Consider the following 10,735-nt stretch of genomic DNA (forward strand, 5'->3'; position numbering starts at 1 on the left):
TGCTCCTTGTTTCTTATAGCACAATACAATTCCATTATATTTAAATACCACAAGTTGTTTAGCCATTCCCCAGTTGAAGGGTATCCCCTTTATTTCCAATTCTTTGTCACCACAAAAAGAGCTGCTATAAATATTTTTGTACATATGGGTCCTTTTCCCATTTGTATGATCTCTTTGGGACATACCCTTAGAAATGGCATTACTGGGTCAAAGGGTATGCATTTTTATAAGCCTTTGGACATCATTCCAAATTGCTCTCCAGAATGCTGGATCAGACCACAACTCTACCAACCATGCATTAGTGTACCAACTTACCCACATCTTCTCTAGCATTTATCATTTTCCTGTTTTGTCATGTTAGCCAATGTGACTGGTGAGATATGGTACCTAAGAGTTGTTTTGATTTGCACTTCTCTAATCAATAGTGATTTAGAGCATTTTTTCATACGATTATAGATATTTTTAATGTATTCTTCTGAAAACTGCCTATTCATATCCTCTAACCATTTATCAATTGGGGGAATGACTTATATTCCTATAAATTTGACTCAGTTCTTTGTATATTTCAGAAATGAGGCCTTGCAATACCAGTTATAAAAATTCTTTCCCAACTTTCCACTTCCCTCCTAACCTTGATTACATTGGTTTTGTTTGTACAAAAACATTTCAATTTAATGTAATCAAAATTATCCATTTTGCATTTCATAGTGCTCTCTATCTCTTGTTCAGTCATAAATCCTTCCCTTCATAAATCTGACAGGTAAACTATTCCTTGCTCTCCCAGATTGCTTATAGTATCAACTTTTATTTCTAAATTGTGAACTCATTTTGACTTTATTTTGGTATATGGTATAAGATATTGGTCTAAGTCCAGTTTCTGCCATACTATTTTCCAGTTTTTCCAACAGTTTTTGTCAAATAGTGAGTTCTTATCCCAGAAGCTGGAGTCTTTGGGTTTATCAAACAGTAGGTTATTGTAGTCTTTGTGTACCTACTCTATTCCACTGATGTATCAGTCCATTTCTCAGCCAGTATCAAGTGGTTTTGATGACTGTTGTTTTATAATATGCTTTAAAATCTGGTATGGCTAGACCACCTTTCCTAGCATTTTTTTTTTCACTAATTCCCTTGATATTCTGGATCTTTTGTTTTTCCAGATGAATTGTTATTATTTTTCTGTTTCTATAAAATAATTTTTAGTAGTACAAATTTATTTTTAACTTCATTAATATTTGCTGTTTTTATGCAGCAACAATGTGCAAAATCTTCTGATAAATCGGTATGTGGTATTTTACAAATGAGTTTATATTCTAAATTGACATTACCCCTGGCAACTCTGTCACTTTGCTTGTCAAGAGGTTCTAGGATTTGCCAGCTAGGATTGTCTCTGTACTCTTTTGGCTTCACTGGGGCAACAGCTTGACATTGGTTAAACTTTTGTAGAAAATGGTTATGATCAAAGTCAATTTCACCTTTTCCCAATTTCTCATTTTTCAGAAACAGCTTGTATGAATAGGCCAAATTAAAGCATTTGCACTTTTATTTTCTGATAATTATTCTATCTTCTAATTTGATTTTAATTTTGATCTTTATTTTTTTGAAGATCCGACAGCACATAGGCAGCTGATTCTGATATAATTGTTCTCTCAGTAATCAGTAATTTTCTTTCTGCTAAGATCAAGTCAGTTCCATTTTTATGGCATTGTTCAGTACTCATTTTCATGTGCCACCTGACTTTCTTCTGGAAGACAGTTTAATGATATTTAGATTGGAGTCAACTAAATTTTCTAGAAGCCTTGGGCCTATATACTTTATTCAGTATGAGTTATATTTCCTAACCATTCATTCCTTTGGTCAGCATTTATTAAGTGCCTACTATGTGCCAACAACTGTGCTATGTATCAGAGATACAAATGCAACAAGAAAATAGTCCTTGTCCTCATAGAACTTACATTCTATTGGGGGTGATGCCAAAGTTGGTTGGTGGGACCCTCTTTAATACCATTCCAGCATGGCAGATCTTTCCAGGACCTCTGTTCTGTCAGCATAGCTTCCCCAAAGACAGGGATACCTCTTCCTCTATGATCAGGCATCTGGAAGTGGTTCACAAAATCGATATAAGGCAAAAAGAGCACTGCCTTCATTTATTGGAAAAGAGGGAAAATGTGTGGGCCTCCTAATCCCTACCTATGCAACTTTCTAACAGTATCATCCTTGAGTCTTATAGTTCTTAAAGTGAAAATTATAACAGTGAGCCAGGGGTTAAGTCCTTTCAATTCCAGTCCCAATCCAGAGCAAATTCTAACTCTGGTTTCAAAATTCTTAAATGCCTAGCACTGCCAACATTAAAAGCTGCTTTACTTCAAAGACTGGAATCCTCCTCAGCCCTTGTCCTTTCCAGGAATGGACTTAACCCTCTCTGTAATCATTCAGGGAGCTAATGATCCTTTTACATCAGGTGTAAATGAGTTTTCATAGTCCAACCTGACTTTTGTCAAGGTTTTAATGGAATCAGTTAATGAGCACCCTGGCTCTGGGTTCTCTACTGTGAAAGAAGGATATGTTTAACTAGTGATCTAATGACAAGCCCTGGCTAATGTTATTCTGTTCTTGCTGTGCTGAAGAGTGCTGAGAATAGAAGAAAGATGAATCCCTCAAACAAAGGCGGGCTTAAAAACATATTAAACAGGACTGTGCTGGCAGCCTAATTCCATTACTTGTACAAGATCTTGAATCCACTCAAGCATAGCCAAGATACCTTACAGGAAAACAGGAAGGAGGCTGGCTGACACTGGAATAGACTCATTAAAAATGCCAAGAGAATAAGGAGCCACTCACTGCCTGGTAAATGAGTCCAGCCTTCCCAGAGAGGCCAAAGAGACTGAAATTGATCACACCATATGTTCTCATTCTGGCATATTTGAGGGCACAGACAGGCTCCCAAATCTGATGTCTCAACAAGTTGAACTGCAGATGAGCATTTTTTTCTAGGGCTCATGATATTCTTGCTGCCCACTTCTCTCTAAATGCAGGATTTTATTTTGATGATAAATGCTTTGTACTTTTGGAAATCTGTAAACCTGACAAAATGGCCAATCTGTGTGACTTTCAATCAATGTTTAAAATGTTATTATGTGAATTTTGAACAATGAAGCTAATACTTTGGGAAAAAATATGCTGGAAAGGAGACTTCATTATAATGTCATGTCATTTTATATCTTCTTAATATAAATGGTGTACAAACTCAGAAAAAAATGGCTTAATAAAGTTTTATGGAATATCATTTTCCCCCTGTTGAAAGCAGCAACTGCCTCACTGCTATCTTTGTCAAAAAGCTGGCTACTAAGCCTCATGTGTCAATTTCATGTTTCTTGCCTGCTCCCCTGAACTACGTGAGCATGGTATATTTGAATAATCCTTGAATGGTGAAATTGTCTTTCACTATTATGTGCTTTTGAAGTACCACTGTTGAGGTGGTACACATGGCACACGGGCATTTATCAAACTTTCCTAAGGGTGGTAATTGTGGCCCTAAACATAATTTTCTTCCCTAACACTGGCTCAATTCCATGAAACTGCATTCTCCTGTTTTTACCACTTAGCCCTTCCATCTTCATCATTGCCACACTGTCTAGCACATAGTAGACACTTAATAAATTATAGTTAATTAAATGAATGAATAATGAATTAATGGGGAACTGTCATGGTAATTAGAGAATAAATTTATTTTATTTCCTAAGATCCTGCTTTTGGTGTCTTAATGTGATATCAAAGTTGCCATGAGTACTCTGAGGCAGTGGGGTGAAGATACTCCAGTATCAGTGGAGTACAAATTCTGGTCACTCCTTTATTGAATGGACCTAGTGATAGATGGGATTTTGTATCTATGTATAATGCTATCTGAAGAGGCAATGTGCTTTCCTGGATAGAATACTGAAGTTGATTTCAAGGCACCTAGTTTCAGACCTTGGCTCTCCTAATTATTATTTGTATGAGTTTGTGAAAACCATATCCTCTTGCTTGATTCTCAATTTCATCATCTGTAAAATGAGAACATCTGTAAAGCCCTTTCATGTTGTAAATGCCATAATCACATGACCAAACTAGCTGAGATTGGAAGAGATCTTTGCCAAGTTGGTCAGACTGATGAATTTTTCAGCAACTAATTCTCATTTGCCACACATAAAAATATAGGATTGCAAGCTGCATCTGCAGAAGATCACAAAGGGGAAAGTTGTATGACAGAATGAACCTGAGAGTGAGTCAGATATGAAGTGAATAAGGAGAATGAAACTATAAAGTTTTTGGGGGGTGATAGGGTGGAATTAGATTAGCAAAAAGGCCAGAGACTGAATTTAGGAGGACGTTTGGAGAATTCAGGAGAATTTTAACAATGGTGTAAGGAAACTAAGAGATACAGTGTAGTACAGTGGAACTAGATGCCAATACACCTCTGAAATTTAGTATCTTTGTTGACCTTGGACAAGTCACTCAGTCTCCTATGGCCTCAGTTTTCTCATCCATAAAGTGAAGGGATTGGATTGGATTACATTGGAAATCACTTTCAGATGTAGATCTATTATGTTGAGCTATCAGTTGAGCTGAAGGTAAAGAAGTTCTCACTCTGAAGGAGGAAAAGAACTCCAAGTGAAAGAAGGTAAGGCTGATTAAAGAAAATAAATTTTCAAGACAAGATAAGAATTTAGTAGAAGAAGGAAGAAAGTTGGGTGGGGCTATCCTGTTACCCTGTGGTAAAAGGAAATAACCAATCAACCAATAAACATTTTTCAAGCACATGAGAGGCACTATGCTAAATGCCAGGGGAACAAAAAAAGAGGCAGAAGACAGTCCCTGTCCTCTAGAAACTGATAATTTTTTTTTTAATGTAAAGGCTTCATTGGGTAAAACTGCTATTGATTACTATTACTGATAATAAATAGGGAGCATATTTTGAAAACTATAAGGTGGGAAGTACCCAAAATTTAAAAGGGAAGCCATTTGTGATTTTATATCATTGCAATTTTAAGACCTGGAAAAGGAAATGACAAACTATGACAAAATCTTTGTCAAGAAAACACCAATGGGGTCACAGAGATGGACAGGACTGAAATGACTGAATAAGAATAATTTTAAGATACATGCATAATGTAAGGAAATTTTTTTTTAAAAAGGGAAAAATCTGGCAGATCAGAAAAGAATGTCTGGCTCAGACTAGATGGTTCCTTATGTACCTTTCAGTGTTGTAATTGTGGGATAATAAAAATTCCTGATTTTACATAAGGAGAAACTAAGGCCTAGAGAATCACATAGGATCATAGAACCAGAGGCAGAAAGGACCACTGAGGGCATAGAATCTAACCTCTTCATTTTATCATGGAGGAACCTGAGGTCCATTGAGGGATAGGGATTTGTTTGTCCAAGGTCATATAGATTATAAGTATCAGAGACAGTTTTTGAACTTGAGTCTTCCTGGTTCCCAGTCCAGAGGATCTCACAATCTACCGAGTTAGAAACCAAGCATTTATTAAGCACCTACTATGTGCTAGGCATTTTATAAGTTTTATCTTATTTGATCTTTAAAACAACCTTGGCAAGCAAATGCTATTGGTACTATTATTATCACCCCCATTTTACAACTAAAAATTTAAGGAAGGTTAAATGGTTAAATGACTTCACCAGGGTCTCATAGCTAGTAAGTGTCAGATGCTGGATTTGAACTCAAGTCTTCTTGATTCCAGACTCACCTCTCTAGGCACTGAGCTTTCTAGCTTCCTATACAGGGGTCTGAAAGGAGAAAATATATAAAGAAATCATAAAAAGTTATAAGGTATCAATAAGAATGGAGATTAGGAAGATTCTGCAGTGACTTGCCTTGATGAATCTGTTTTCCTTTGTGTCAAGGTCAAGTAACTGCTATTTATGCACAAAATGCAAGTACTCTCCGAAGAGGTGAAGAGGCTGAAGGAAAGTCTCTCTATATTCTCAGTTTTTGGGACATTAAAAAAAACAGGAAAAAGGCCTTTAGTTAAAAAAAGTAATAATAATAAGAAAAACAACAGATCATAAGAATCAGGGAAAAATTTCTCAGGAGTTTCACAAGTGGTAGAATGTTGCATAAGGGAAGGTCAGAATAAAGACTATTAGATACTTGGAATTGAGAAACAGCTTTGAGGAGGCTTCTGAAATGAAGGGCATAGATGATGTGGGGAAAAGCAGTTTTCTGTCTTTCAAGGAATAATGATGTGAATCCACAGGGGCTATAAGATGGGAGATCAGCTAGTAAAGGTAAGAGGAAGAAGAAAAGAGAACCGCTAATGGTTGGTTACTTACTCCCAGCTGACAGGAAATGAGATAGCTATTGATTAACCTGATAACAATAATAGAGAGGTCTGTTGCTTTCCTGGGCTATGTATTCAATACATAACAGAATGTCCCAAGATTTATCGAAACCAGTGATGACTACCCATTTCTGGCTATCCACTCACACACAGATCATATTTCCCAAAAGAAACAAAAAACTACTGACAAAGGTTACAAAGACTTAGGCAGGAAACTAATACCAAATGAACACAAATGGTTTGATCATCATCACTGCTGGCCATCATCAATTGCAAGGGATACAGAGGAGAGAAGCTGGTTTGGGAGTGAGTAACTGATTAAGAAAATTGGGTCTGCGAATGGGTTTAAGATTTCAAAAACATGACTTAAAATATAGGAATTACAGGCTGCTGGCTGACTTCAGTCTCTGTCTAGGGATAGAGTTTACATAAGAGAGGTTGATAGAAATGTATTTTCCTGATGTCTTACATGTTTAATCAAAGGAACTTTAAACTTAAAAAAAAAAGCATGGGGAAGGAGAACACTGCCTAAGCATATCTAAAGGCTAGATACTATTGAGAGATGCTATACTAGAGGGTGCTATAATAGAGGATTTTATCCCCTATGGAAAATCTCATAGGGGACAACATACAGGAAAAGCACCTGAGGTAAAACCAACGGCTTCAACTGCACACAGTTTAGTTAACAGGAAAGAAGAACTAGCATTCCTAATGCAAGAAGGCAAAATCTTTAATCCAAGAAGGCTTCATAAACATCACTGAGACTTGCTGGGACAAGATTCATCCCTGATGAAATACAATTATTCCTTCCATATCAGGGAGGTTAGGGGTGCGATGTCCCCACAACCTGCAAAATCTGTGTAAAAATTTTTGGGCCTCCCTTCATACCAGAGAAGAAGTCTGAATTTCTTTTTCTTTTTCTTATATGTGGTGTTTACAGTACCTTATTGTAAAATTTGCATTAAGTAGTTGGTCATGGGCTATATTATATAATACTATATATATATATATGTATATGTGTATATATATATATATATGTATTATGCATTTCTGAGTTTCTAAACTTCTCCTGTGTTGTCTACTGGCCTTCATGTGTCATCTACAGCTTCCAAAAACCTCCCCCCAAAAATCCCATTTAATTTCTTATGGTGACCCATGATATATCAAAACTGTGATGGAGAAAATTGCAATGTGAAAGAAATACTTTATTATATTTTATTCAAAAGAACTAAGTTGGGTAAAAGTAGGAAGAGTAGAGAAGCACTGTATATTTAGAAGGTATGCTCATATGAGGAAATCCAGGAACCAGAGTGATAAAGCATGTTGCACTGCATTCAGGGGACTATGCATGGTAGGACAAAGAAAAGTAATCTTATCACTTGAGTCTGCTATAGACTTCCAGGAAAGAAGAAATAGATGAGGAGCTTGGGACTCATTATAAGCTTGACATAGTGATATCTTATAAGTAGTGATGAATGACCTCATTTAGTAGACACCTTCTAGAACTTTCTCTTAGCAAAAAAGTTGGGCAACTAACAATTTTTTTTTATTTATGTTAATGATATTGCCATCCTTCAAAACATGGAGGAAGAAATGGAGGGAAATTCTCTTCTGATTCTAATTCTCACTAGCAGGTGGAAACAGTGGGAATCTTTACGGGGAAGGGAGCATTTCTTCCTAGAATCTGTGATAGAAAAAGCAGATGAGTGGGAGTCACATTTTTAACATCCAATCTAAATTTTAGGAATGCAGATTTAAAAGAATTTAGATTAGGGATTCTTAAATTTTTTTCATGAACACTTTTGTCATGAAGCCTATGGACACCTTACCAGAATATGCTTTTAAAAACTTAAAATGAGGGGGGAGGAGTCAAGATGGCAGAGTAAAAGCACTACCTCCCAGCAGCTCCAGCTTCCACCTTCCCCAATCAATGTAAAAAGGGGAATCTGAACAAATTTTGGAGCTGCAGAACCCACAAAGTGACACAGAGAAGCTAACCTCCCACTGAGGACAGCCTAGCAGGCCGTCAGGAATTGGCCAGCTCAGTGCTCTGGGAGCCAAGCCCAGGACCACGCGAGCCAGACGTCTTAGACCCAGGGCAGATCTGACCCACCCCCAGCCAGAGGGACTCCAGATTAGCAGCAGCTGTAGCCATTTCAAGAATTATCAACACATAGATGCGAAGGACAAAGTGAGAGGTCAGTGCAGTCTGGACTTTGGGACCCAGTAAGTGGGAGTGCATCAGCTTTTGCCCCTGGGGCAAAAAGCCACTGAGATGCTGGCAAAGCCAGCCAGCACCATGTGGCAGCTTGAGCTCCTGGCCTGCAGAGTGTAAGGGGACCAAGTGACCAGTCCGAGGGGTCATCGCTCTTGCTTTAACCTGCTTGGATCTGGATTACAGTCTAGGGTGGAGGTCCTGGAGCTTGTGTCCAACTTGCCAGAGTGTCTGGAGGCCTCAGAAAGGGCACCCACCTAATACCTCTGGCGGCTGAGAAAACTCTAGCATTTGGGATGAAAGCTCCCCTGTCTGGTGGAAGAGTCCTACTGTGGCAAAAAGCCCAGGGGTCAAGTGACTGAGGAGCAATGTGACCAGGCAAAGGAAACAAAGCAGACAGAAGATTCCAGCATTAGACTCCTATTTTAGGGACAAAAAGGAGCAAAGCATGGGAACAGAAGGAAGACAGTGAAGTCAGAACTCCTGCACCAAAAGCTTCAAAGGAAAATACGAGTTGGTTACAGGCCATAGAGGACCTTAAGAAGCAGATAAGAGAAGTGGAGGAAAAATTGGGAAGAGAAATGAGAGCGATGCAAGAAAATTATGAAATAAGAGTCAACAGGCTGACTGAGGAAAATAACACCTTAAAAAAATACACTAACTCAAATGGCAAAAGAGTCTCAAAAAGGCAATGAGGAGAAGAATGCCTTAAAAAGCCAAATTTGCCAGATGGAAGAAGAATCCCAAAAGCTCAATGAGGAGAATAATTGCTTCAGAATTAGATTGGAGAAAATGGAAGTTAATGACTTTATGAGAAATCAAGATACTGTTAAACAGATCCAATGAATGAAAGAATAGAAGGCAATGTGAAATATCTCATGGGGAAAACCATTGACCTGGAAAATAGATCCAGGAGAGATAATTTTAAAATTATTGGACTACCTGAAAGCCATGATTAAATTAAGAACCTAGAAATCATCCTCCAGGAAGTTCTCAAAGAAAACTGCCCTGATGTTTTAGAACCAGAGGGCAAAATAGAGGTTGAAAGAATCCACCGATCACCTCCTGAAAAAGATCCCAAAAAGAAAACTCCTAGGAATATTATTGCCAGGTTCCAGAATTCCCAGATTAAGGGGAGAATATTACAAGCAGCCAGCAAGAAACAATTTGAATATTGTGGAAACACAATCAGGATAACGCAGGATTTGGCAGCTTCTACAATGAGGGATCGAAGGGCTTGGAATATGATATTCCGGAGGTCAAAGGAGCTGGGATTAAAACCAAGAGTCACCTACCCAGCAAAACTGAGTATCATGTTTCAGTGCAAAATATGGTCATTCAGTGGAATAGAGGACTTTCAAGCATTCTTGATGAAAAATCAGAGTTGAAAAGAAAATCTAACATTCAGATACAAGAAGCAAGAGAAGCATGAGAAGGTAAACAGGGAAAATAAATCATAAGGACTTATCAAAGTTGAACTATTAAGATTCCTACATGGAAAAATGATAATTGTAATTGATGAAACTTTTCTCAGCATGAAAATAGTTGAAGGGAATAGAAATATACATGTCTATATATGATGGTATATGGGCATATGAATACATATGTGAATGTGTGTATATATGTTTACAGGTATACAGAGATAGAGGGCACAAGGCCAATTTAACAGGAAGGGATGATACTTAAAAGGTCAAATTAAGAGGTGAGAGAGGAATATAATCAGAGGAGATGGAGAGAGATAGAATGAGGTAAACTATCTCATATAAAAGAGGCAAGGGGAAAATGGTTACAATGGAGGGGAAGAATAGGAAGGCAAAAGGGAATGGGTCAACCTTATTCTCATTGAATTTGGCTTGGGGAAGGAATGAAATATACACTAAATAGTGTATCTCACCCTCCAGGAGAGAAAGGGGGGGGAAGGGGATAAGAGGGGGCATGATGGAAGGGAGGGCAGGCTGGGGGGGGAGGGAAGTTGGAAGCACCCACTTTTGAAAAGAGACGAGATCAAAGTAGAGAATAGAACAAGTGGGAGGTGGGATAGGAGGGAGTGAAATATGGTCAGTCTTTTACAATATATCTACTATGTTATTGTTTTGCATTAGCTATACATGTATAGCCTATACTGAACTGCTTATCTTCCCAGTAAGGGTGGGTGACAAGGGAGGAAGGGAATAAATCTGGA

This window comes from Petaurus breviceps, unplaced genomic scaffold (genome assembly GCF_028583685.1).
Source record: "Petaurus breviceps papuanus isolate PSGF00001 unplaced genomic scaffold, PetGlider_PUasm1.0 90750, whole genome shotgun sequence".
NCBI lineage: Eukaryota > Metazoa > Chordata > Mammalia > Diprotodontia > Petauridae > Petaurus > Petaurus breviceps.